The sequence below is a fragment of the Panthera onca genome, assembly GCF_046562875.1.
Source record: "Panthera onca isolate mPanOnc1 chromosome E1 unlocalized genomic scaffold, mPanOnc1 haplotype 2 h2.Chr16_ul_14, whole genome shotgun sequence".
Lineage (NCBI taxonomy): Eukaryota > Metazoa > Chordata > Mammalia > Carnivora > Felidae > Panthera > Panthera onca.
The window spans coordinates 26,200-53,062 of record NW_027675813.1 but is presented as its reverse complement, the minus strand read 5'-3'; the positions used below and the strand labels follow the sequence as shown (position 1 = coordinate 53,062).

The window sequence follows — 26,863 nt, the reverse complement described above, 5'->3', positions numbered from 1 at the left end:
TTTTGACAATATTTATTCTTCCAATCCATGAGCATGGAATGTTTTTCCATTTCTTTATATCTTCTTCAATTACCTTCATAAGCTTTCTATAGTTTTCAGCATACAGATCTTTTACATCTTTGGTTAGATTTATCCCCAGGTATTTTATGCTTCTTGGTACAATTGTGAATGGGATCAGTTTCTTTATTTGTCAACTGATGAATGCAACTGTTGAATGCAACTGATTTCTGTACATTGATTTTGTATCCTGAAACTTTGCTGAAATCATGTATCAGTTCTAGCAGACTTTTGGTGGAGTCTGTCGGATTTTCCACGTATAATAACATGTCTTCTGCAAAAAGTAAATGCTTAACTTCATCTTTGCCAATTTTGATGCCTTTGATTTCCTTTTGTTGTCTGATTGCTGATGCTAGAACTTCCAACACTGTGCTAAACAACAGCAGTGAGAGTGGACATCCCTGTCGTGTTCCTGATCTCAGGGAAAAAGCTGTCAGTTTTTCCCCATTGAGGATGATGTTAGCTGTGGGTTTTTCATAAATGGCTTTTATGATGTTAAAGTATGTTCCTTCTATCCCGACTTTCTCGAGGGTTTTTATTAGGAAAGGATGCTGAATTTTGTCAAATGCCTCTTCTGCATCGATTGACAGGATCATATGGTTCTTATCTTCTCTTTTATTAATGTGATGTATCACATTGATTGATTTGCGAATGTTGAACCAGCCCTGCATCCCAGGAATGAATCCCACTTGATCATGGTGAATAATTCTTTTTAGAAGCTGTTGAATTCGATTTGCTAGTATCTTATTGAGAATTTTTGCATCCACATTCATCAGGAATATTGGCCTATAGTTCTCTTTTATTACTGGGTTTCTGTCTGGTTTAGGAATCAAAGTAATACTGGCTTCATAGAATGAGTCTGGAAGTTTTCCTTCCCTTTCTATTTTTTGGAATAGCTTGAGAAGGATAGGTATTATCTCTGCTTTAAACGTCTGGTAGAACTCCCCTGGGAAGCCATCTGGTCCTGGACTCTTATTTGTTGGGAGATTTTTGATAACTGATTCAATGTCGTCACTGGTTATGGGTCTGTTCAAGCTTTCTGTTTCCTCCTGATTGAGTTTTGGAAGTGTGTGGGTGTTTAGGAATTTGTCCATTTCTTCCAGGTTGTCCAGTTTGCTGGCATATAATTTTTCATAGTATTCCCTGATAATTGCTTGTATCTCTGAGGGATTGGTTGTAATAATTCCATTTCATTCATGATTTTATCTGTTTAGGTCCTCTCCCTTTTCTTTTTGAGAAGCCTGGCTAGAGGTTTATCAATTTTGTTTATTTTTTCAAAAAACCAACTCTTGGTTTCATTGATCTGCTCTACAGTTTTTTAGATTCTATATTGTTTATTTCTGCTCTGATCTTTATTATTTCTCTTCTTCTGGGTTTAGGCTGTCTTTGCTGTTCTGCTTATATTTCCTTTAGATGTGCCGTTAGATTTTGTATTTGGGATTTTTCTTGTTTCTTGAGATAGGCCTGGATTGCAATGTATTTTCCTCTCAGGACTGCCTTCGCTGCATCCCAAAGCGTTTGGATTGTTGTATTTTCATTTTCGTTTGTTTCCATATATTTTTTAATTTCTTCTCTAATTGCCTGGTTGACCCATTCATTCTTTAGTAGGGTGTTCTTTAACCTCCATGCTTTTGGAGGTTTTCCAGACTTTTTCCTGTGGTTGATTTCAAGCTTCATAGCATTGTGGTCTGAAAGTATGCATGGTATGATTTCAATTCTTATATACTTATGAAGGGCTGTTTTGTGACCCAGTATGTGATCTATCTTGGAGAATGTTCCATGTGCACTCGAGAAGAAAGTATATTCTGTTGCTTTGGGATGCAGAGCTCTAAATATATCTGTCAAGTCCATCTGATCTAATGTATCATTCAGGGCCCTTGTTTCTTTATTGACTGTGTGTCTAGATGATCTATCCATTTCTGTAAGTGGAGTGTTAAAGTCCCCTGAAATTACCACATTCTTATCAATAAGGTTACTTATGTTTGTGAGTAATTGTTTTATATATTTGGGGGCTCCTGTATTTGGCACATAGACATTTATAATTGTTAGCTCTTCCTGATGGATAGACCCTGTAATCATTATATCATGCCCTTCTTCATCTCTTGTTACAGCCTTTAATTTAAAGTTTAGTTTGTCTGATATAAGTATGGCTATTCCAGCTTTCTTTTGACTTCCAGTGGCATGATAAATAGTTCTCCATCCCCTCACTCTCAATCTGAAGGTGTCCTCAGGTCTAAAATGAGTCTCTTGTAGACAGCAAATAGATGGGTCTTGCTTTTTTATCCATTCTGATACCCTATGTCTTTTGGTTGGCACATTTAATCCATTTACATTCAGTGTTATTATAGAAAGATATGGGTTTAGAGTCATTGTGATGTCTGTAGGTTTCATGTTTGTAGCGATGTCTCTGGTACTTTGTCTCACAGGATCCCCCTTAGGATCTCTTGTAGGGCTGGTTTAGTGGTGACGAATTCCTTCAGTTTTTGTTTGTTTGGGAAGACCTTTATCTCTCCTTCTGTTCTAAATGACAGACTTGCTGGATAAAGGATTCTTGGCTGCATATTTTTTTCTGTTCATCACATTGAAGATCTCCTGCCATTCCTTTCTGGCCTGCCAAGTTTCAGAAGAGAGATCAGTCACAAGTCTTATAGGTCTCCCTTTATATGTAAGAGCACATTTATCCCTCGCTGCTTTCAGAATTTTCTCTTTATCCTTGTACTTTTCCAGTTTCACTATGATATGTCATGCAGAAGATCGATTCAAGTTACGTCTGAAGGGAGTTCTCTGTGCCTCTTAGATTTCAATGCCTTTTTCCTTCCCCAGATCAGGGAAGTTCTCAGCTATGATTTCTTCAAGTACATCTTCAGCACCTTTCCCTCTCTCTTCCTCCTCTGGAATACCAATTATGTGTAGAATATTTCTCTTTAGTGCATCACTTAGTTCTGTAATGTTCCCCTCATACTCCTGGATTTTTTTTATCTTTTTCTCAGCTTCCTCTTTTTCCATAATTTTATCTTCTAGTTCACCTATTCTCTCCTCTGCCTCTTCAATCCGAGCCGTGGTTGTTTTATTTTGCAGCTCATTTATAGCATTTTTTAGCTCCTCCTGGCTGTTCCTTAGTCCCTTGATCTCTGTAGCAATAGATTCTGTGCTGTCCTTTACACTTTTTTCAAGCCCAGCGATTAATTTTATGACTATTATTCTAAATTCACTTTCTGTTATATTGTTTAAATTGTTTTTGATCAGTTCGTTAGCTGTCGTTATTTCCTGGAGATTCTTTTGAGGGGAATTCTTCCGTTTGGTCATTTTGGATAGTCCCTGGAGTGGTGCGGAACTGCGGGGCACTTCTCCTGTGCTGTCTTGAATAACTTGCGTTGGTGGGTGGGGCCGCAGTCAGACCTGATGTCTGCCCCCAGCCCACCACTGGGGCCACAGTCAGACTGGTGTGTACCTTCTCTTCCCCTCTCCTAGGGGCGGGATTCACTGTGGGGTGGCGTGCCGTGGCCCATCTGGGCTACTTGCACACTGCCAGGCTTATGGTGCTGGGGATCTGGCGTATTAGCTGTGGTGGATCGGCAAGGTGCACAGGGGCGGGAGGGGCAGGCTCAGCTAGCTTATCCTTCCGTGATCAGCTTCTGGAGGGGCCCTGCGGCACCGGGAGGGAGTCAGACCCGCCGCCAGTGGGATGGATCCACAGAAGCACAACGTTGGATGTTTGCGCGGTGCAAGCAAGTTCCCTGGCAGGAACCGGTTCCCTTTGGGATTTTGGCTGGGGGATGGGCGAGGGAGATGGCGCTGGCGAGTGCCTTTGTTCCCCACCAATTTGAGCTTTGTCGTCCGGGGCTCAACAACTCTCCCTCCCGTTGTCCTCCAGCCTTCCCGCTCTCTGAGCAGAGCTGTTAACTTATAACCTTCCAGATGTTAAGTCCTGCTTGCTGTCTGAACACACTCCGTCCAGCCCCTCCGCTTTTGCAAGCCAGACTCGGGGGCTCTGCTTGCCCGGCGGGCTGCCCTTCTGCCCTGACTCCCTCCCGCCAGTCTGTAGCACGCACTGCCTCTCCGCCCTTCCTACCCTCTTCCATGGTCCTCTCGTCTATGCTTGGCTCCGGAGACTCCGTTCTGCTAGTCTTCTGGCAGTTTTCTGGGTTATTTAGGCAGGTGTAGATGGAATCTATGTGATCAGCAGGATGCGGTGAGCCCGGCATCCTCCTACGCCGCCATCTTCCCTGTGGATGACTTTAATACTCCACTTACAGTAATGGAGAGATGACCTAGGCAGAAAATTAATAAAGAAACAACGGTCTTGAATGATACCCTGGACCAGATGGAGTTGACAAATATATTCAGAACTTTTTATCCAAAAGCAGCAGAATACACATTCTTCTCGAGTGCACATGGAATATTCTCCAAAATAGATCACATACTGGGTCACAAAGCAGCCCTAAATAAATATAAAAGGATTGAGATCATACCATGAATATTTTCAGATCACAATGCTATGAAACTTGAAATCAACCACAAGACAAAATTTGGAAAGCCTCCTAATGCATGGAGGTTAAAGAACATCCTACTAAAGAATCAGTGGGTCAATTAGGCAGTTAAAGAAGAAATTTAAAAATATATGGAAGCAAATGAGAATGAAAATAAAACATTCCCAACCCTTTGGGATGCAGCAAAGGCAGTCCTAAGAGGAAAATACACTGCAATCCAGGCCTATCTCAAGAAACAAGAAAAGTCCCCAAAACAGAATCTACCCTCACACCTAAAGGAACTAGAAGCAGAGCAGCAAAGAAACCCCAAAGCCAGCAGAAGAAGAGAAATAATAAAGATTAGAGCAGAACTAAACAATATGGAATCCAAAAAAACCCAAAAAACAAAAAACACAGTAGAACAGATCAATTAATCTAAGAGGTGGTTTTTGGAAACAATAAACAAAATTGATAAAACCCTAGCCAGACTTCTCAAAAAGAAAAGAGAGAGAACCCAAATAGATAAAATCACAGATGAAAGAGGAGAGATCACAACCAACACCACAGAAATACAAACAATTATTAGAGAATACTGTGAAAAATTATATGCCAACAAACTGGACAATCTGTAAGAAATTGGACAAATTCCTAGACACCCACACACTACCAAAACTCAAACTGGAAGAAATAGAAAATTTGAACAGACCCACAACCAGTGAAGAAATTGAATCAGTTATCAAAAATCTCCCAACAAATGAGTCCCAACAAATGGGCCAGATGGCTACCCAAGGGACTTCTACCAGACATTTAAAGCAGAGTTAGTACCTATTCTTCTCAAGCTGTTCCAAACAATAGAAATGGAAGGAAGGCTTCTGGACTAATTCTATGTAGCCAGCATTACCTCGATTCCCAAACCAGACAGAGACCCCACTAAAAAGAATTACAGGCCAATATCCCCGATGAACATGGATGCAAAAATTCTCAACAAGATACTAGCAAATTGAATTCAACAGTATATTAAAAGAATTATTAACCATGATCAAGTGGGATTCATTCCTGGGCTGCAGGACTGGTTCAATATTCGCAAATCAATCAATGTGGTATATCACATCGATAGAAGAAAGGATAAGAACAATATGATCCTGTCAATAGATGCAGAAAAAGCATCTGACAAAATACAGCATCATTAGTAAAAACCCTCCAGAAAGTTGGGATAGAAGGAACATATCTTAACATCATCAAATCTACATATGAAAAGCCCAAGCTAATATCATCCTCAATGGGGAAAAACTGAGAGTTTACCCACTGAGATCAGGAATACAACAGGGATGTCTACTCTCACCACTGTTGTTTAATATAGTGTTGGAAGTCCTAGCCTCAGCAATCAGACAACAAAAGGAAATAAAAGGCATCCAAATTGGCAAAGAAGTCAAACTTTCATTTTTTGCAGATGACATGATACTCTACATGGAAAACTCAAAAGACTCCACCAAAAAACTAGAACTGATACATGAATTCAGCAAAGTCGCAGGATATAAAACCAATGTACGGAAATTGGTTGCATTTCTATACACCAAGAATGAAGCAATAGTAAGAGAAATCAAAGAATCGATCCCATTTACAATTGTATCGAGAACCATAAAATACCTAGGAATAAGTTTAACCAAAGAGGTAAAAGATCTGTATGCTGAAAACTGTAGAAAACTTATGAAAGAAATTGAAGAAGACACAAAGAAATGGAAAGGCATTCCAGGCTCATGGATTGGAAGAAAAAATATTGTTAAAATGTGGATAGTACCCAAAGCAATCTACACATTCAGTGTAATCCCACTCAAAATTGCACCAGCATTCTTCTCAGAGCTAGAACAAACAATCTTTCAAATTTGTAGGGAACCACATGAGACCCTGAATAGCCAAAGTAATGTTGAACAGGAAAACCAAAGTAGGAAGCATCACAATCCCAGACTTCAGCCTCTACTACAAAGCGGTAATCATCAAGACAGTATGGTATTGGCACAAAAATAGGCACATAGACCAGTGGAGTAGAATACAGAACCCAGAATTGGACTCACAAAGGTATGGCCAATTAATCTTTGATGAAGCAGGGAAGAGTATCCAAGGAAAAAAAGAAAGTCTCTTTGGCAAATAGTGCTGGAAGACCTGTACAGTAACAAGCAGAAGAATGAAACTGGACCACTCTCTCACACCATACACAAAAATAAACTCAAAGTGGATGAAGGGCCTAAATGTGAGACAGGAAACCATCAAAACCCTAGAGGGGAAAACAGTCAACAACCTCTTTGACCTCAGCCACAGCAACTTCTTACTTGATACGTCTCTGAAGGCAAGGGAGATAAAAGCAAAAATGAACTATTGGGACCTCATCAAGATAAAAAGTTTCTGCACAGCCAAGGAAACAATCAACAAAACTAAAAGGCAACTGATCGAATGGAAGACGATATTTACAAATGACATATCAGATAAAGGTTAGTATCCAAAATCTATAAAGAACTTACCAAGCTCAACACCCGACAAACAAACCAGTGAAGAAATGGACAGATGACATGAGCAGACACTTTTCCAAAGAAGACATCCAGATGGCCAGCAGACACATGAAAAGATGCTCAACATCGCTCATCATTAGGGAAATACAAATCAAAACCACACTGAGATACCACCTCACACAGGTCAGAGTGGCTAAAATTAACAACTCAGGAAACAACAGATGTTGGTGAGGATGTGGAGAAATGGGAGCCCTCTTGCACTTTTGGTGGGAGTGCAAACTGGTGCAGCCTCCCTGGAAAACAGTGTAGAGGTTCCTCAAGAAATTAAAAATAGAATTACCCTACAACCCAGCAATAGCACTACTAGGAATTTATCCAAAGGATGCAGGAGTGCTGATTCATAGGGGCACGTGTACCCCAATGTTTATAATAGCACTATCAACAATAGCCACATTATGGAAAGAGCCAATGTCCATCCACTGATGAATGGATAAAAAAGATGTGATACACACACACACACACACACACACACACACACACACACACACACCAGAATACTACCGGCAATGAGAAAGAATGAAATCTTGCCATTTGCAACAACATGGATGGAACTGGAGGGTATTATGTTAAGTGAAATAAGTCAGAGCAAGAGAGATATCATGTTTTCACTCATATGTAGAATTTGAGAAACTTAACCAAAGACCATGAGGGAAGGGAAGAGGAAAAAAATAGTTTCAAACAAAGAGGGAGGAAGGCAAACCATAAGAGACTCCTGAATACAGAGAACGACTGAGGATTGATGGGGAGACTGTGGGGGAGGGGAAAATGGGTGATGGGCATTGAGGAGGGTACTTGTTGGGATGAGTACTGGGTGTTGTATGTAAGCGATGAATCATGGGAATCTACTCTTAAAGCCAAGAGCACACTGTATGTTAGCTAACTTGACAATAAGTTATATTTTAAAAAAAAAAGCATTCTCTCTCTCTCTCTGCCCCTCTCCCATATGCACACACTCTGTCTCTCTCTCAAAAAAAAAGGCAACTCATGGGGCGCCTGGGTGGCTCAGTCAGTTAAGCATCTGACTGTTGATTTCACCTCAGGTCATGATTTCACAGTTTGTGAGCTCAAGCCCTGCATCAGGATCCATGCAACGGTGAGAAGCCTGCTTGGGATTCCCTCTCTCTGCTCCTTCCGCATGCCCTCTCTCTCACTCAAAATAAGTGCATTAATTTTTAAAAAAAGCAACTCAGAGCTTATGTTCTCTACTTATGCATTATACCATCTGACTGCCATGGCGTCAGCTCAGGCACACACACAATAATTCTTCCTCACTTCTGGCATCTGGTGATTTTCCTTTCTATTGAGCTTATCACTCAGTTGTTTAGGCTGAAAAGTTAGGAGTCATTCTTGGTCTTTTTTTTCCTTATGGCCCTAGCTCCACCACTTCCACTTCCCTGATTCAATTCATCACCAAATATTATTTTTATTGATATTTTAACTCAGTATAGAGTGTGTTTTGCATTGGAAATTGAAGGGGAATCTGGCTATTGTCATTCTATATTGCCAGTTCTCTCTTTATAGGGGGCACCTGGGTGGCTCAGTCGGCTAAGCGTTGGACTTTGCCTCAGGTCATGATCATGCTGTTCATGAGCCCTGTGTCAGGCTCTGTGCTGTTTGAGCTGTTTGAGCCCTGTGTCAGGCTCTGTGCTGACAGCTCAGAGCCTGGAACCTGCTTCAGATTCTGTGTCTCCCTCTTTCTCTGCCCCTCTCCAGCTCATGCTCTCTCTCTCTCTCTCTCTCTCTCTCTCTCTCTCTCTCTCAAAAATAAACATTCAAAAATAAAAAATAAAAACACTCATTCATGGGGTGCCTTGGTGGCTCCGTTGGTTGAGCATCCAACTCTCGATTTTGGCTCGGGTCATGGTCTCACAGTTTCGTGGGTTCAAGCCCTATGTTGGGCTCTGTGCTGACTGACAGCATGGAGCCTGCTGTCTCTCTGTCTCCCACTGTCTCTCTGTCCCTTCCCTGCTCTCATTCTCTCTGTCTCTCTCAAAATAGAAATAAAATAAACTTAAAAAAACCCACTCATTCAGGTTTTTGACCTTGACATTCCACCTTAGCTTTTTACAAAAGTTAAATCTCACTTTGTTAACTCCATTTGCCAATTTTCTATTTTCATCTTATTTACCTCTATAGTTTTTTTTTAACTCAAGTGTAATTAACATACAGTATTACATTAGTTTCAGGTGTGCAGCATAATGATTCAACCATTATTTTTAATTTAATATGTTTATTCTTCAAAATTCTTCTCCTTATGTTTTCTGTGACACCGTCATCTCATTTTTTCCCCACCTTATTGGCTCTTCCTTTTTTTTCTTTAAAATTGAGATATAATTGGCATATAACATTGTGTGAATTTAAGGTGTACAAAGTGTTGATTTGATACACTTATATATTGCAATACGATTACCACCATAGTGTTAACTAACAGCATCATCACATCACATAATGATCATTTCTTTTTTTGTGGTGAGAACACCAAGATTTATTCTCTTAGCAACATTCAAGTATATAGTATTGCTAACTATAATCACAATGCTGTGCCTTAGATGCCCAGAATTTATTCATCTTCTAATTGTAAATTAGTACCCTTGACCAGCCTCTTCCTAATTTCCTGGTAACCACCATTCTACTCTGTTTCTGAGTTCTGCTTTTTCAGATGTGAGACCTTATAAGTATTTGTCTTTCTCTGATTTATCTTACCAAGCATAGTGCTTGTCACTCTTTTGTCCCTAATGTCAGGATTTCCTTCTTTCTCATAACGGAATAATATTCCATTGTAGACCTAGCTCTTTTTTGGTCTTGTTTTCTGGCTCCTTCTTTTCTGACTGGATTTTATATTAGCATGATCCCAGGATCCATTCTGAGTCCCATTCTCTAAGCCTCTTCCCGAATCATCTTATTGCTTTAAATAATATTGCTGTTCTTTTGACTCCCCATGTATCTCATACTTAATATGTATAAAAAAGAATTCTTGCTGTCCAACGATCTTATTCTTTACCTAGGCTCTCTTACCTCAGTTTTCGACACCACTGTCCACTCAGCTGCTAAGTTCTAAACCTAGGAGTTCTTCATGGCCCCAGCTTCTCATTCAATTCATCAGTAAATACTCTCAGTCTTGGGGCACCTGGCTGGTGCAGTTGATAAAGCGAGCGACTTTTAATCTCTGGGTTGTAAGTTTGAGCCCCACAATCAGGTGTAGAGATTGCTTAAAAATAAAATCTTAAATTAAAAAAAAATTTTAAAAATACTTCCAGTTTTATTCTCCAAACACGTCCTATGTTTGTCCACTTCTTGTTCTCATCACTGTTACCCTTGCTGAAGCCACTGTCATCTTTTTCTCTGAACTAGCTTCCTAACTGCTTGATCTTCCAGAGAGTCTGTTCTCTATACAGTAGTAGAGTGATCCTTTTACACATTGGTAATGAGATAATTTCACTCCCTGCCCCTTAAACCTTCCAAAGGTTTTCCATTGGAATTAAAACCAAAACCAAAACAAAACAAAAAACCCCACAAAATTTCTTTCCATGGTCTGCAGTAGTAGATTGAAGAGAAAGTAAGATCCAGGGAACGATGTTCGGGGGAGATGTAGAGCAAAAGCTATTTTGGTTTTATGGTTTAATTCATGGTTTAATCAGTTGGAGTTGTTTATGAATTCAGACTTCTGTAAATCTATAAGTCAATGAAAATGACTCTTTATATTGGTTATTCAGCAGTGGGTCACTATAAGTTCTTGAAATATTTCAGAATCCTCAAAGAAACACTAATTTTGGTGTTCAATATTTTATTGTGTTTTAATATTTGAAAATTGGCAATCATTTATAACGTATTTGTTATTCTTCTTAGCCATAAAAACCTTAATTCCTGACTGTTCCAGGTAATAGTTTAACTGTACTAACTTCTTGGACAAGGGTGTTGTAAAACTTGTGTGTGATCTACCTTTCAGTATTGCCTGATGCTATTGAAAACCTCCATAATCTCAGCAAAGGGAAGATGAAGATTTCTCACCTGTGGACCACTCTGTCTAACTTGAATAGTAACTTGAAAAAAAATGAATTCCTAGCTGTGCTGAAATTAACAACAGTGGATGGTAAGTATTCCAAATATTACAATTAAAAGATACATAAGACTGTCGGTCTGCCTTTCGTCAATCTTTTTTTTTTCCTTGTATCTTGTACTTGGTTGATATGCCAATATATACACTTAGAAAATATAAAGAAACCTCAGATTGTTTGGTTGTCCAACAGAAAAAATGTTAATATCTAATTTATTGTTACTCTAAATTGATCAAATATGCATTGATTACCTTCAAGTTGTGTAACATGTAACTGGAAAATGGCATATCCCGTGAACACAGAGGGGACTGTTAGGAAATGTTAAGAGATCTATTCCCGTTTTTTTATTAACATGACTTCAGATATCCATACTGTAAAATAGACTTTGTGGTGGCCACCACCACTACTAAGTTAGCAAGTAAAAAAAGATTCAAACAAAACAAAAATGAGTTTACAAAGTAAAACAAAGACCATGGACTATAATTTTTCTTAAAAAATTTTTTTTTAGCATTTATTTCTGAGAGAGAGAGAGACAGAGAGACAGAGCAGGAGTGGGGGGAGGGGCAGAGAGAGAGGGAGACACAGAATCAGAAGCAGGTTCCAGGGTCTGGGCTGTCAGCACAGAGCCCGTTGTGGGCCTCAAACTCATGAACCATGAGATCATGACCTGAGCCGAAGTCGGACGCTTAACCAACTGAGCCACCCAGGCACCTCTACAGTTTTTCAAATAAGACTATTATTTACTGCTGATGTTCTGCATGTAGGAGACAGGTAGTACACAACCACAGGTGAACATTTCCACTCCTTCGTATTTTTCATACCTTGAAGTTACAAATGTACTGTTACACTCTTTTATGTGAAATGTTTATGCAAAACTAGCCTCGTAACAAGAGCATGCTGTCTACGGTCTTTGTCAAAGAACTGTCTTTCCCTGTGAGGATTACTTACCCCTTTTTCTTCATTAAGCTCCTGTTTAAGTGAGACTGGTAATTTTGAACTTTAAGTGTGTTGGTTGTTTTGTTTATTAACATATTTGAGATGAAGAGGGTTGATGAAAATATGATACTACCTGATAATAGCGATTTTTTTCCCTCTCTTTTACTGAGACCTTTTATTGGACCTTCAGTACAATGTGATTTAATTCCTATTTTAATGCAGTGGTTTGCAAAGTTTTGAACCTTGTTATTTTTGGTTTTGTATTTATATTTGGTGCTGGTAAAGCAGTAGAATCCTTTTCTTCTAAATGAAATCTTACAGAGTCCCTCAATATATAAATCATAAAAGTTGAGTTTCTCTGAATAAAGTGGGGGAAATGACCAAGTGAACTGCTTAAGTATTTCAACAGAGCTTTAGAAACGTGAGAAAGAACGTAAGCATTCCCGACCTAGGATCCTCTTTTTGACCATGGTGTATGTTAAAAAAGGAAAAAGGCTGGGAGGGTGGGGGTGTGCCTGAATGGCTCAATCAGTTAACTGTCCAACTCTTGATTTCAGCTCAGGTCATGATCTCACAGTCGTGGACTCGAGCCCCTTGTCTGGCTCTGTGCTGACAGGATGGAGCCTGCTTGGGATTCTCTCTCTCCCTCTCTCTCTTCCCCTCCCCCCCCCCTCAAAATAAATAAATAAACTGAAAAAAAATGTTTTTCTTGCAGAAGATGATGAAGTACAAATAGAAGAATTTGGACAAGTGGTAAAGGATATTCGTGATGCCTCCAGGTTAAAAGGTAACTAGTAAATTATTTGTGACTGTTAAATTTACTTTTATTGAATGGATGTCTTTGTGTTTTGTTTTTTAGAATTTCTAGTTCTGTTAATTTCTGCTTACCATGTTGGCATTGATCTGTTTTAAGGCAGGCAAAACTTGATTTTGATTAAAAGTTGGCAGCATCCATGATGAAAGAAAAATGCCTTTTTCTGGAATGGGGCCTGTGTAACCTATTTTAAATCCCTTTTTTTGTTGTTGTTATTTGTGTGTGTGTGTGTGTGTGTGTGTGTGTGTGTGTGTGTTTTGTTCTGGACTTTATGTAAAGTCAGATACTAGCTTTACAATTTTTCAGATATGAAAATTTTCTATACCATTTTTAGCCTCAGACTTAGGACTCTACCCTGTGTAAAGGCTTATATATTATAGAATTTCTCAGAAATCTTCTACCTCTTCCTTTAGTAGACATTCCTCATGTTCCTTTCTTTGGATTTTGTTAACATACAAGAGTGACCATGTGCATTTTGGTACCATGGCTATTTCCTACCACTTGACTTCCATTTTTGCTTAAAAGTTAAATCATAGACCTAAAACCAATGGAGATCATACTCATGGAGTTTGTGTACTTTTCTATTGGGAAAATAAGTTTAAAACTTAATTATCACTGGTAATTTATTTGAATAACATTCAAATGACTGTTTGGTCAATGAGCGCTGTCAGGAGAAGAATAACAACATAGGTATATGTTTAGGAAAACGGAAGCGGAGTCATTTCTGGGTGTAAAGAAGTAGATAGATACTTTTCAGATTTTTCATAACCACTCTGCCCTGGTATAAAATTTTTAACATCATTGTTTCTCTTTTAGGTTAAGAAAAGTACTTAATAATTCCCTGTTGACATATAAATATGTTACCTGGGTCACGTAACATAATTAGCATCAATATAGTATAGTGAAATAGATTAGCCGTGCTATAGGAAACAATGCACACAGGTAGAAAAGAACATGGGCTATGGAGTTTGATACATGGTGGTTTGTGGGTTTTTGACTTACCAGCTGGGTAGTCTCTGTAGGTCATTCTGGTTTCCTCATCTTTAAAACAAGGAAGCTAATAAAATCACGTTTCTCCTAGAGTTGTCAGGATCAACTGCAAAAACACATATAAAGCACATAATCTAATTATTAGGCACATACTATATACTTGGTAAATGGTAGTTAATTTTGAAATCAGAAAACAGAGTTCAGAAAGACTGGTATTCAGGACAGATAACTTTTTATGTGGAGGAAGGAAAAAAAAAATGGAAACTAAACCATTGAGAAAGGAGAACAGTGAAAAAGGAGAAAGGTGTAGTTTAGGTACCTGAATCTGGGAGCTGGTCATAATGATTGGGGGTTGACACTGGAATCTGTCAGCCAGTGCAAGAAAAGGCCAATAATTACAGGGAAGAGTGAGGAAGGGCCACCCTGGAAGAAAAGTGTTAACATAGCAGGCCTGAAACTGCTCTTTTTAGAAAAGTCTCCTTGCAAGGTTGACTGTCATATGCTCAGACTGTTCCCTTCATTACTGACTGATAAGGTTAGTTCACTGTGCCTGGACTATTTGTTGACAAACTTGGAGGGGCTGAGAAAACAGGCATATTGTGGATCAAGTTCTATGCTTTCCTTCAGTATACACACAGTTTTAAGGGATTATGGTCAGTGTCTGATCTTGTAGTTGAAGATTTTAGAGGTTGGGCAGGCAGTTCTAGGTATTGATGAGGATTAAGGATAGCCATTGATCTGGATGACTTTGGAAAGGAAGTGAAAGTTTTTGGAGTTGAGAGGTCAAGGTCATTCTTATTGTCATCAGATGATAATGGGAAATGGGGCTAAGGGAGGATTATGAGCAGGGTGACCAAAGATCCTCCAAGAAGGTGAAAGAGTGATCAGAAAGTCAGTAGATGATGGTGTCCGGAGGGTAGTGTAGGTCAATGACAGGCCTGAATCTCAGGGGAGGGATAGGTTTGATTGAAGGTGGAACTAAAATAGCCAGACAGCAGAATCTTAGGAGTGTTTCTCTGCTTCCTGGTCCTATGTGGAGCATGGGAGGATGAGCAGACTCCTCTTAAGGTGTCTGTGCAAAGAAACCATATTTTAAAGGGAACCAAGCTTTAGGTAAAACAAGCAGAGCTGATACAGGTTTTTAGGTGACTGTCATTTGCAGTTGCCTCGCTGAGATGTTAGGGGGACAGAAAGTGAAGCGGGATCGAAGGTACTAAGAAGCTGTGATTACTGTTTGCAGCTATTCCTGAAGGCTTAATAATAATAATAATAATAATAATAATAATAATAGTAACTTTATTGCTATTAATATGACACTTAGTGTTTGCTATATACCTAATGTTGTTTTAAGTGTTTTTCATACATCATATATTTAATCTCCATATTAACTGTGTGAGGTAGATAGTATTATTAAATTATTTTAGATATAAGACTACTGAATTTGATAGAGGGGTTAAATAGTAATAATTTGCTCAAGGTCAGATAGTTTCAGGTCACAAATCCTGGAGCCAGGATTTGAATGTACTTAACACCGCCTCCTTTGAAAGGGCTGGAAATAAAGCAAAATTCCAGATGCCAGAGTACAACTGGATCTTGGTAGAATTGAAAAGAAAAGGTGAGTGAGTCTTTGTGATACTTGTGTTTACAATTTTACATTTCTCATGATTCTGAAATCTATTTCACTTCCACCAGGATGAGTTAATTTTGTTTGCTACCATTAGAGCTCTAGTTTAAAATAACTACTTTGTGTCATTGCAGTGAAAAATTCAGCCATAGCAACCATTTTGGTTGTGCCAATTTTATATTAGCACCAAAGAAACATGGCAGACCAAGCATATTGTTTTGCTGGACTTAGAATTTCCTGAGGGCTGGATTCTTCACTGAGATTTCTTATTCAAGAGGTGATCATAAATCATGGACTACCACTGACAAAAGTCTTGAGTGATGGCTACTGTTGTTTTTTAAGTCAGAGGTTAGTTCAATTACCGAATCACTTTTTTCTGTTTCTAGAGTTACAAGACATTGTCTTAGCTCTTGATGGGCTTGAAGGTGACATGATATCTGGGAAGAACTTGGAGAGCTTTCTAGGCAATATTGGGATTAAGTCACCTGAAGAAGAGGTAGAGAAAATTCTTCAGTCAGATCTTGTTTCTGGTAAGCATTTAAATATTATTATCCATTTTTTTGTATTGGGTAGGAGTAACTGAAGAAAGTGTGCAAGGTTTTTGTTCAAGCGAATAGGGCTCCTTTGAGCTAATATCTATAGGTATTTGCTTGTATTGCTGTAAATGTCCTTAAAGAGGAGACTTTCTTTTAAAGTCCTTTTTTACAGTTAATGAGAATACTCTTAGCAAGCAGGTAGAAATTTTGTGGGGGAGTGGGCTCATTGGTATCCACTCTCTTTAGATAGATCTTGATTTAGTGACTAACACATAGTTTGGAAATTCCAGCTCTGTGAATAGAAAACCTAGCTTTGCTGGTTTGTACCAAGTAAAGTTATTGGACTTACAACTTTCTTAGTAGGTTAGTTGCCTTACAGGTAGAATCAGAACTAGCGTATCTACAATCTTGTAAGGTTAATTGCAAGGCACAGTGGGTGAAAATGAATCCCAAGTATCTTGTATGTAAAGTAAAGAAATTGTATGCTGGTTTTGATTTTCATATGAGCTTTTTAATATTACGTTTTCCAGGGATTCTTGTCTGTTCCCCTCCCCTCTCTCTCTTACAGATGACAACGTGGTGAATGTTAAAGACTGTATGAGGGCTTTGAAGGACACTCAGAAATTTTCCACTTTTGTTGGTAAGAACTTTATGGTAAAACTGTTGAATGGCAAACAACACAGGACTCATTCAGAGGTCACGTAGCCAAACATTATATTTGGTGCTCAGATCTTCTTTGTAGTATCTGTGCCAAATGTTTGTTTCATCTACATTTGAACTCTTCCAGTTATGGCAAACTTGATTACATTTGTTTTTCATTTAAGAATTTGTATTTGAATGGAAAAGATTGGGAAAATGACAAGGTTATGATGTTTTCCAATAGCTAAAGTAAGGACATTTTATTATATAATAATGGTAATTTTGAAACTGTTATAAAAAAATTTAGTGACCAGAAATGTAAGAGATATAAAGTGCAAGGCTCATGTAATGTCACCTTCTGGAAATATCCCTGTAAAAGTGTGGTAAATATCCCTTTAGCCTTTTTTATTTGAATCTATGAATATTTGTGTATTCTGATATTATTTAAAAATTAGACGCACTTGGGTGGCTCAGTTGGTTAAATGTCTGATTTTGGCTCAGGTTATGATCTCATGGTTTGTGAGTTCAAGCCCCACATTGGGCTCTCTGCTGTCAGCACAGAGCCCACTTCAGATCCTCTGTTTTCTTCTCTCTCTGCCCCTGCTTGTTCTCTAAATAAATCAATCAATTAATTAATAATTAACTAATTAAAATAAAATTACCATGGGGGCGCCTGGGTGGCTCAGTCGGTCAAGCGTCCGACTTCAGCCCGGGTCACGATCTCGCGGTCGGTGAGTTCGAGCCCCGCGTCAGGCTCTGGGCTGATGGCTCAGAGCCTGGAGCCTGCTTCCGATTCTGTGTCTCCCTCTCTCTCTGCCCCTCCCCCGTTCATGCTCTGTCTCTCTCTGTCTCAAAAATAAATAAAACGTTAAAAAAAAAATTTAAAATAAAATTACCATGTCCATAATATTCCACGACTTGCAGGTTTAAAGAAATTAACAGTGTATCTTAGATATTGTTCCATGTTCCATTGTATCATAAACAACCTCATTCTTTTTTTTTTTTTTTTTTTTTCAACTTTTTTTTTATTTATTTTTGGGACAGAGAGAGACAGAGCATGAACCGGGGAGGGGCAGAGAGAGAGGGAGACACAGAATCGGAAACAGGCTCCAGGCTCCGAGCCATCAGCCCAGAGCCTGACGCGGGGCTCGAACTCACGGACCGCGAGATCGTGACCTGGCTGAAGTCGGACGCTTAACCGACTGCGCCACCCAGGCGCCCCGCAACCTCATTCTTTTTAAAGACTGCAATAATATTCCATTTGGGGGATGTACTGTCATTTTATCCACAACACTTTTGATGATATTTGCCAATTAAAAATCTGAAAATTTGCCAATTTTTCACCACTGAAACATTTTGATGAGCATTGTTGTATGTATATATGTGCATAAAGTTCTCCTGGGGGATAAAACCCTCAGAAGTCACACTGCTAGACTGAAATATATGCAGATGTGAGATGTTAACAGCTACTGCTTAATTATCCTCCAAAAAGTTTGTAAAAATTCACACTTTTATCAGTAATGGATATTATTTATTGAAAATTCTGCTGGTAAAAGAATTCTATTATTGTTTTAATATGCATGTCTTTAATGACTAGTGAGGTAAAACATTTTTCATATGATTGTCGAATATGCTTTTCTTTTATTTTAATTAGATTGTCTTTTTCATATGAATTTATAAATAGCTCTTTTTTTTTTTTAAATAGCTCTTTATATATAAGGGACATTAATGTTCTGTCTTGTCTATTGCCATTTTTTTTCTAGTTTATTATTCATCTTTGACTTTGATTTTGGTGGACTGCTTATTGCCATCCTCTGTTTTATTTTGTCAGTTTTGGTAATTTTTATTCTCCTAGGAAATTTATTTTATTCAAGTGTTTTTTGGGAATATTAGTACAATCCTATGCAGTGATAATTCTTTTGATTTTTTTGTGTCTGGTTATTTTCTCATTCTTAAATTTGTATATATATATTTGTGTGTGTGTGTGTGTGTGTATATATGTGTGTATATATACACACATATATACACACATATATATATATATATCTTCTTCTAGATTTCCTAGCAGATCTTTTAATTATCTCTCTTTTTAAAGCTCTACATCTTAGATTTATCTTTAGTGTTTCTATTTGTAGTAAAAAAAAAATTCTGCTTTTATCTTTAGGATGTCCTTTCTATTGTTCCCTTTTGTCCATTTTGTAGTTTTTCTAAGTTGTTTAAATTATGAACTTACTTTTTTCTTCTTACTGAGAAATAAATGTTTAAGACTATCAATTTTCATTTCAGTAAGACTTTGGTTTATCAAAGTCTTTATTCTTGTTTTTTTCTAAGCATATTCAGTTGTATTTTGATTTTCTCCTTGATGTAAGAGTTGCCTAAGAGAAAAACCTTAAATTTGAAAGCAATTATTTGAAAAATTTTAAATGAATTTAAAAATTTTAAATTTGAATTTGAATTTCATTATTGTCCTCTCTTTGTTGTTTATTTTTAGTTTACTGTGGTCAGAGAATGAGGTCTATAGTAGAGGATTTGATAGTTTCTGTGTTAATTAGATACGGAGTTTTTTCGATTTTTACATGTTTATTTAAAAACCGCATTAGGGGTGCCTGGGTGGCTCAGTTGGTTGAGCGTCCGACTTTGGCTCAGGTCATGATCTCGCGGTTTGTGAGTTCGAGCCCCGTGTCGGGCTCTGTGCTGACAGCTCAGAGCCTGGAGTCTGCTTCAGATTCTGGGTCTCCCTCTCTCTCTGCCCCTCTCCCACTCATGCTCTGTCTCTCTCTGTCTCAGAAATAAACATTAAAAAAAAATTAAAAAAACACATTAGTGGGCTTCAGGGACAGGCTAATCGTAAGGGACACTCATCCTACTGTTTGTCTTGGAAATCCTTATGACTCTTTGAAGCAGCGCATTCCATAATTTTTGGACAGCTGTAGAACTAGTCAATTGTTCCACATATTTGATGGAAATCCTGCCTTATAATTCCATTCCCAAACTTAACATTTGGACTCTTCCCCGTCAGTAGCCCTCCAGGGATGGGAGGAGAGCTCTTATATTTTCTTTCTTTTATGTTGAATCATCTTTTCTCTGGACTCAGATTTCCTTTCAACCATTCCTCACATGGCCTATTTTTGAAACTTCTTACCAATGACTAATGACTAACTCATGGAACAACATAATATATTAAATTATACTTTCACATAAATTAGCTAATTTTAAAGTAATTTATTATATATTTCTCTTAATGAATTCTGAAAGATTATTTTTTTAGACATGTACTTTAGAAATGTGAAGAGGTTTTTGTTTGTTTTAATTAAGGGGGGGGTGGTCAGTCATGGATTTCCTAGTTCAGATGTTTGATATTATCATGCTAAACATAATAGGCTTTGCTGATTCTCTAAATTGGGTAAAGTGAGCTGACAGGAGCAAGGGGTGTAGGGAAAGAAAGTAGAAAGGGAAGGATTGGAGTTTGGGAGCAGGTGTGACGAATGGAGGGTATTTTTTATGAAATGGTGAGCTCGTTAATAGAATCACTAGAGAAACTTTGGCATACTTTTTTGTTCATAAAGGAATAGCCCACGCAGAACCCAGAGTTTTAACAAAATAATTTTAAGAATAAAGATAAGGGGCTATAGAAAACTATAGTGGAGAACGGATTGCTCTACCTTTTTAAATGGCCACATGTGGGTAGTGGCTGCCATTTTGGACAGTGCAAAACTGGAAGAATCCATCAGTTTTACTGTTATGTTCCAAAAATTTAGATCCATGGACTGAATTACATGTTGCATGTATATTCTCTGTGTTTGTAGTATTGAATGACATCATCGGTACATTGGAATGTATGGAAGAAAGTGATCAGTCTGGCAAGGACAACTATGCAGATGTACTTGGAAACACCAATAGAATTTATTTCACTGATAATAGTTTTCAAGAAGTGTTGGATGATTCCTTGCTCGACGGTGAGTTGATTGAGCAGATAACCAGCAACTTGTAATAAAAATTTCTTCTAAAATTTTATCCAAGGTTTTAAAATATTTTACCAAATACTAATTAATTAAATCTTAATACTTAGTTCCTAAATACTACTGTAAATGTATTGAAATGCAATTTACTACAGATCAGATTTAGAGATATATCTTATATTCTATATTCACGGAGATTTAGTTATTACAGTATCAAATTCCTGGATGATCTCTTGGACTGCATTGTAAACTTGGTCTGAAAGTATTTATATATGTTGTCATATGGCTTTAAAATGTTTCTTTCTAGAGTAATTTCATTTCAAAGTTAATCCCTTTCCTTTTATGAATTTTAGAGAGGTCCTAATAGTTGTCTAGCTTTCTTTTTCTTTTAGGTGACAGGCTCTTTGAAAAATACAAGTTATTGTTGAACAATTAAACCATTGGTCTATATAACATTCTGTGTAAGTGTTGATCTGGCTATTTGCTCTATTTACAAAGAATTTACCTGATCCATCCATATTCTTATCTGGGATATACCCAGATGGGTTTTATCAATACTTGGAAAGCCATCCCCTGCCTTTAAATTTAACTTCAGCTAAAAAATGAGATCAGATCTGTGTCTCAGGGAAAACTGGCAATCTGCAAAGACAGTTTAGATTGTCAAAACTGATGGGGGAGGAATGCTGGGATCTGGTGAGTAGAGGTGAGGGATGCTACTAACCACCCTATAATGTATAGGACAGCACTCCCCCACATAATTAGCTGGCCCCAAATGTAATTTTGCTCAGGTTGAGAAATTCTGTTTTAGAGTTATCTTGTAAAATTGCCAAACCTACTATTTTGAAAGTACTTTTTAATAGGTTAGTTATATTTTTTTAATCCTGCTTGGATCACATTTTAAAAATTAATGTAAATATAATGTATCTTGATTCTAACCTCCTTTTGCTTCAAGGTAATACCTGTACTAGTTGTGAGTTATTCTAAACTGCTCTCTAACTGCGATGTGGTCCATCTATGCAAATGGACATATTTTGTTTCTATCACTTGTCCCTCAAATAGATCTCTGTATCAATTTGCATTTGTGTAGAAAATGTATAGGATGAAGCGTATAACTGCACCTTGTCCTTAGGAAAAGCTCCAGAATTAGATAGATAGGTAGGCAGGCAGGACTAAAAAAGGACAATTCAGACTAATAATTAAACACGTTATTGAATATATGAGCCTGGGGATTAAGCTGTTCTCTTAGGGATAAAGGAAGCATTTGTAACATTAGAATCTCAGCCACAGTTAAGAAGCTTGGTGGAGCTTGACGAATCCATGGAGTCTAAGAAGTAAGAGGAAGATGAGTAGAGAACGTTATTCTGGAAGCTAGTGGAGGATTTTGAGAAGAAGGGGATGGTCAATGCTAAATGTTATTGAGAAATGAAGTATGTAATTTATCCATTGGTTTTCTTCCAAACTGGGTAAAATCAGGATGCTGTTCCTTATGGCATAATCTCTCTATTTAAATTTGCAGACTTTAGGAAAGAGGCTTTGTCTTCAAATCTGAAACTACCAACAGCAGATGGTAAGGACTTTATATATGTATACAAGAAAGCATTCCCTATGAAGGAGTTATTTTTTAGGATCATTGCCAGGTGCCAATGGATTCCTAGTCCATTCTTCCCACTCCAGCCAGAGTAATTTTTTTTTTTTCAAAAAAGTAATCTGATTGTGTGATGTCCCCCTATTTTCAACTCTTTAAACATTTTTCATTGTTGTTAAAGATCAAAATCCTGCATGTCCTAGCTCTCTGGTATAATTTTGTACCATTACCCTTGCTTTCTGCATTTTCAAGTACAATGGCTTTCTTTCATTTCCTTAGAACTCCAACTACAAAGCTTTTGCGTATTTTGTTCCCTGGAATAGTTTTCCCTGACACTCTTTGCCTAGTTAATGTTTACTCATCTTTCAAATGAGTGATGGGGTGCCTGGGTGACTCAGTTGGTTAAGTGTCTCACTTTGGCTCAGGTCATGATGTCGTAGTCTGTGAGTTTGAGCCCTGTGCTGAGCTTTGTGCTGACAGCTCAGAGCACGGAGCCTGCTTCAGATTCTGTGTCTCCTTCTCTGTCTCAAAAATAGACATTAAAAAAAAAATTGAATGAATGTCAATTTCCTCTAGGGAGCCTGTCATTATCTGCTAGTCGAGGTCAGCTTCTTTTATTATAAGCTTTCATTAAACTATGTCTTTTTCATAGCATTTACTTCATACTATAAATACCCATTAATATTTTTTTAAATGACACTAGAAATGCTCAATATATTTTAGCTTATATAGTGACAAAAGTAGGAGCATCTGACTGGTTCAGTTGGTAGAACATGCAACTCTTGACCTCAGGGTCATGAGTTCAAGCCCCATGTTGGGTGTAGAGCTTACTTAGGAAAAAAAGTAGCAAAAATATTAGAGAACTTTGAATTATCTTAATTCATTAAGACCAAAATAATATAATTTCTCATTAAACTTTTTTTATTTGAGTACGGTGGACACACAATGTTATATTCGTTTCAGGTGTAGTGATTCTCTATACATTTTGCTATGCTCACCACAAACATAGCTATTTGTCACCATACAACAATATTACAATATCACTGACTATATTCCCTTTCCTGTGCCTTTTATTCCCATGACATAGTCATTACATTCCTGGAAACCTGTATCTCCTACTCTCCTTTACCCCTTTTACCCATTATCCCCCTTTCTCTCCGGCCACCATCAGTTTGTTCCTGTATTTATAGGTCTGATTTTGCTTTTCTTTTTTTTATTTGTTTTTTAGATTCCACATATGAGTGCAATCATATGGTGTTTGTCTTTCTCAGTCTGACATATTTCACTTAGTATAATACCCTCTAGGTCCATCCATGTTGTTGCAAATGGCAAAAAAAATCTCATTCTTTTCCATGGTTTTGTCAAATTCCATAATATACCACATCTTTATTCATTCACCTATTGATAGATAGTTGAGATACTTCCATATCATGGCTGTTGTAAATAATGCGGCAATAAACATATAGGGGTGCATATACCTTTTTGAGTTAGTGTTTTTGTTCTCTTTGGGTAAATACCCAGTAGTGGAATTATTGGGTCAAATAGTATTTCTGTTTTTACTTTTTGAGGAACCTCCATACTGTTTCCACATCAGCTGTACCAATTTACATTCCACCAACATTGCACAAGGGCTGCTTTTTCTCCACGTCCTCGCCAGCACTTGTTACTTCTTATGTTTTTGATTTTAGTCATTCTGACACGTGTAAGGTGATATCTCATTGTTATTTTGATTTGCATTTCCCTGAGATTGGTGATGAATATCTTTTCGTGTGTCTGTTGGCCATCTGTATGTCTTCTTCAGAAAAATGTCTATTTAGGTCTTCTGCCCATGTTAAAATCTGGTTGTTTTCTAGTCACATTTTTGATTATTTGGTTAATGATTCTTTTTCTTACGTGCCTGGAAGCATCATTGGGCCAAGAACCATGTTTCCATTTTGCTACAAGTCCTAGCATTGTTTCTCCAGATCCTAGCACAATTTTGGCTTTCAGAAGCCCCTTATTAATAGCTAATTTAATAGCTAATATTAGATGATATTTACTGTGCTAGGCATTGTTTCAAATCTTTTATATTATTGACTTATATAATTGTGAATATTTATGGAATTAAAGAATGACAATAAATCTGTCTTCTTATCTCATTAGCCTCATCTCTCATCACTTCTGCATTTGTATTTATTCTGTAACCATATTACTTATTATAATTTAAATTGGTTCCATATCTTCCATGTGCTTTTGGTTCCGTATATTTGCATGTGCTGTTTCCTTTCTGTATATTTTCTGTCAAACAAATTCACATTTTCCCCCCAAACTCAGCTCAAACATCACTCCTCAACCCATAAGACTTTTCAGAGTTATAGGTTAGGTGAACTGTCTCAGTGCTTTATATCTGAGTGCTCAGTGCTCATATCTGGCACACATTTTTCTCATAGTACCAACTATATAATGTATTATAATTTTATTTACAGACATGACAAATTCAGTCCCTGTCTTCAAGGAATTTAAAGGAAACTCTTTAAGAGGGCTGAAATTTTCATTGTTGGTCTTAGTAGCTATAAAATAAATGTTAGTAAAAATGAATATAGGTCTAAAATGGTATTATGGTATTCTTTCCAACTGAAGGTTTAGATCTGTTAGTATAATGCAACGATTTTCGGACTGTGGAAACATACATGACAACTTCGTTTTGGGGTTGAGAGAGAAATGGGGTGAGAAATGGTATTGACAAAAAATTGAAACTCCCAGTAATGATCATGTTTTATATTTTAAATTGGTGTGGTATCAACAGGACTACATTTGGTTGTATGGGTTGTGCTTGCACAAAGATGCCTGGTTGAGAGGGTACAAGTAGAGACTGAAATGCATTCTACATTCCACTGTGCTCTCCAGGCTAGGACCACCAATGCTAGATTGCAGCTACCTAGAGGAAGGTATGCCTCTTTGTAATTGATACATAGAGAGGGGTGCCTTTTTTCAATTCACACAAAAGCACAATATAGACTGGTAGTGGCCCTGGAGATCAAGAGCTTTAATCTCAAATTTTAGCATTTTTTTTTCGTTTATTTCATCAGTTGATAGAAGTCTTTAGATCTACATGTACAGGATGTTACTATTATTTAAGAAAGGGTCACAGCTTACTCAGTATTTAATGGATGAGTGGATTCAGGTAACCCATCATATTCTGCATATAATTTTTTGGTTTAATTTTTTCTTTTCTTAAAATGTTTAGTTTTAAGAGACAGAGAGAGAGAGAGAGAGAGAGAGAGAGAGGGAGAGAGGACAAGTGGAAGAGGGGCAGAAAGAGAGACACAGAATCTGAAGCAGGCTCTAGGCTCTGAGTTTTCAGCCCAGAGCCCAATGCGGGGCTTAAACCCAGGAACCATGAGATCATGACCTGAGCTGAAGTTGGATGCCTAACCGACTGAGCCACCTAGGCGCCCTTAATTTTTTTAAATGCTGCTTGAAATAAATAGGTTGTCAGTTACAAGTAGAAAATACTTTGCTTTTTTTCTGCAGAGATTTTAGTTAAATATATATACTTAAATTGAGAGTTCACCTATAGTGGACTCTGGACAAACTATTTTGCATTTTTTAAAATAATAGTATCTTATATATATTTATTTATCTTTGTAGCAGTTAAAGAAGCTGCTTATATCTTGACAAGTGTTGATAATGGCAAGATTGGCATACGTAACTTGGAGCATGCCCTGAAAAGTTTGAATGTTAATTTAGCTGAGGAGGACGTCAGTGAAGCCCTTAAATATTGTGACATCGGTGGTGAGCATTTTTTTTGGCTTGAGATTCTGCTCATTTTTTCCTGTTTATAGGAACCAGTTTTAGAGTGTTTTATATGGAGGTAAAATGCTAAAGGCAGTCGCAGTGAGGCCTAGGTTGATATAAATTAGAGCCAAAATAGTCTGCTAATTTATTTACTGACCGTATCTATCTGTTCATACTCTACATATGCTTATTTAGATAATTAGCATTCATTTCTTGTAAGCATGGGTGGGAAAATACCATTATGTAATAAAACAAAGACATGACATCAGCAGCTTCATTTTGATCTGCAGTCTTTCTTCAGAGGAGACCCAATTTCACCTTTTATTTTGCTTGTCCCATTCTGCTTTTTTAACCAAAGGAAATACCCAAGGTTTCATTACATCTCAGAAGAATAATTATTTAGTCTTGATCATTGTTTCCAAGTGGTCACATATTTATCTTTGTTTTCCATCTTTGACTTCATGTATTGTGAACTTGATCTCCTTTCCTATTTACATCCACTCTTAAGTGTCAAATCGTGTGGGAATACTTCTAGAAGCTGGTGAGTTTTACCAGTTTTAGGTGGCTTTTTATTTGGGGTTTATCTTAACCAGCTTGTTTTTTCTATGGGAATCCCATGAGCATGTCTTAGGTTTAAGAGTACCTCCCCAGCATTGATTGGTTATTGCTTTTGCCATAGATTATTATTGACCTCAATCAATTTTTATGTTTTGACCTGGAGTTTTTCATATCATGAGAGTGGTATAAATTTAGACCCTAAGCCCACATGAGTTGCAGGAGATTTTTCACAGGTGATCTTTTTTACCCACTGCCTCTCAAAATTGGGAAGATTTAGGTCACCCTGGTGTTTACATGGGC

The 26,863-nt window shown here is 37.5% G+C and overlaps 1 pseudogene; it reads left to right on the top strand.

Moving 5' to 3' along the window:
* Nucleotides 1-26,863, top strand: part of LOC144615156 (EF-hand calcium-binding domain-containing protein 13-like) — a 99,003-nt pseudogene that overhangs the window by 66,842 nt on the left and 5,298 nt on the right.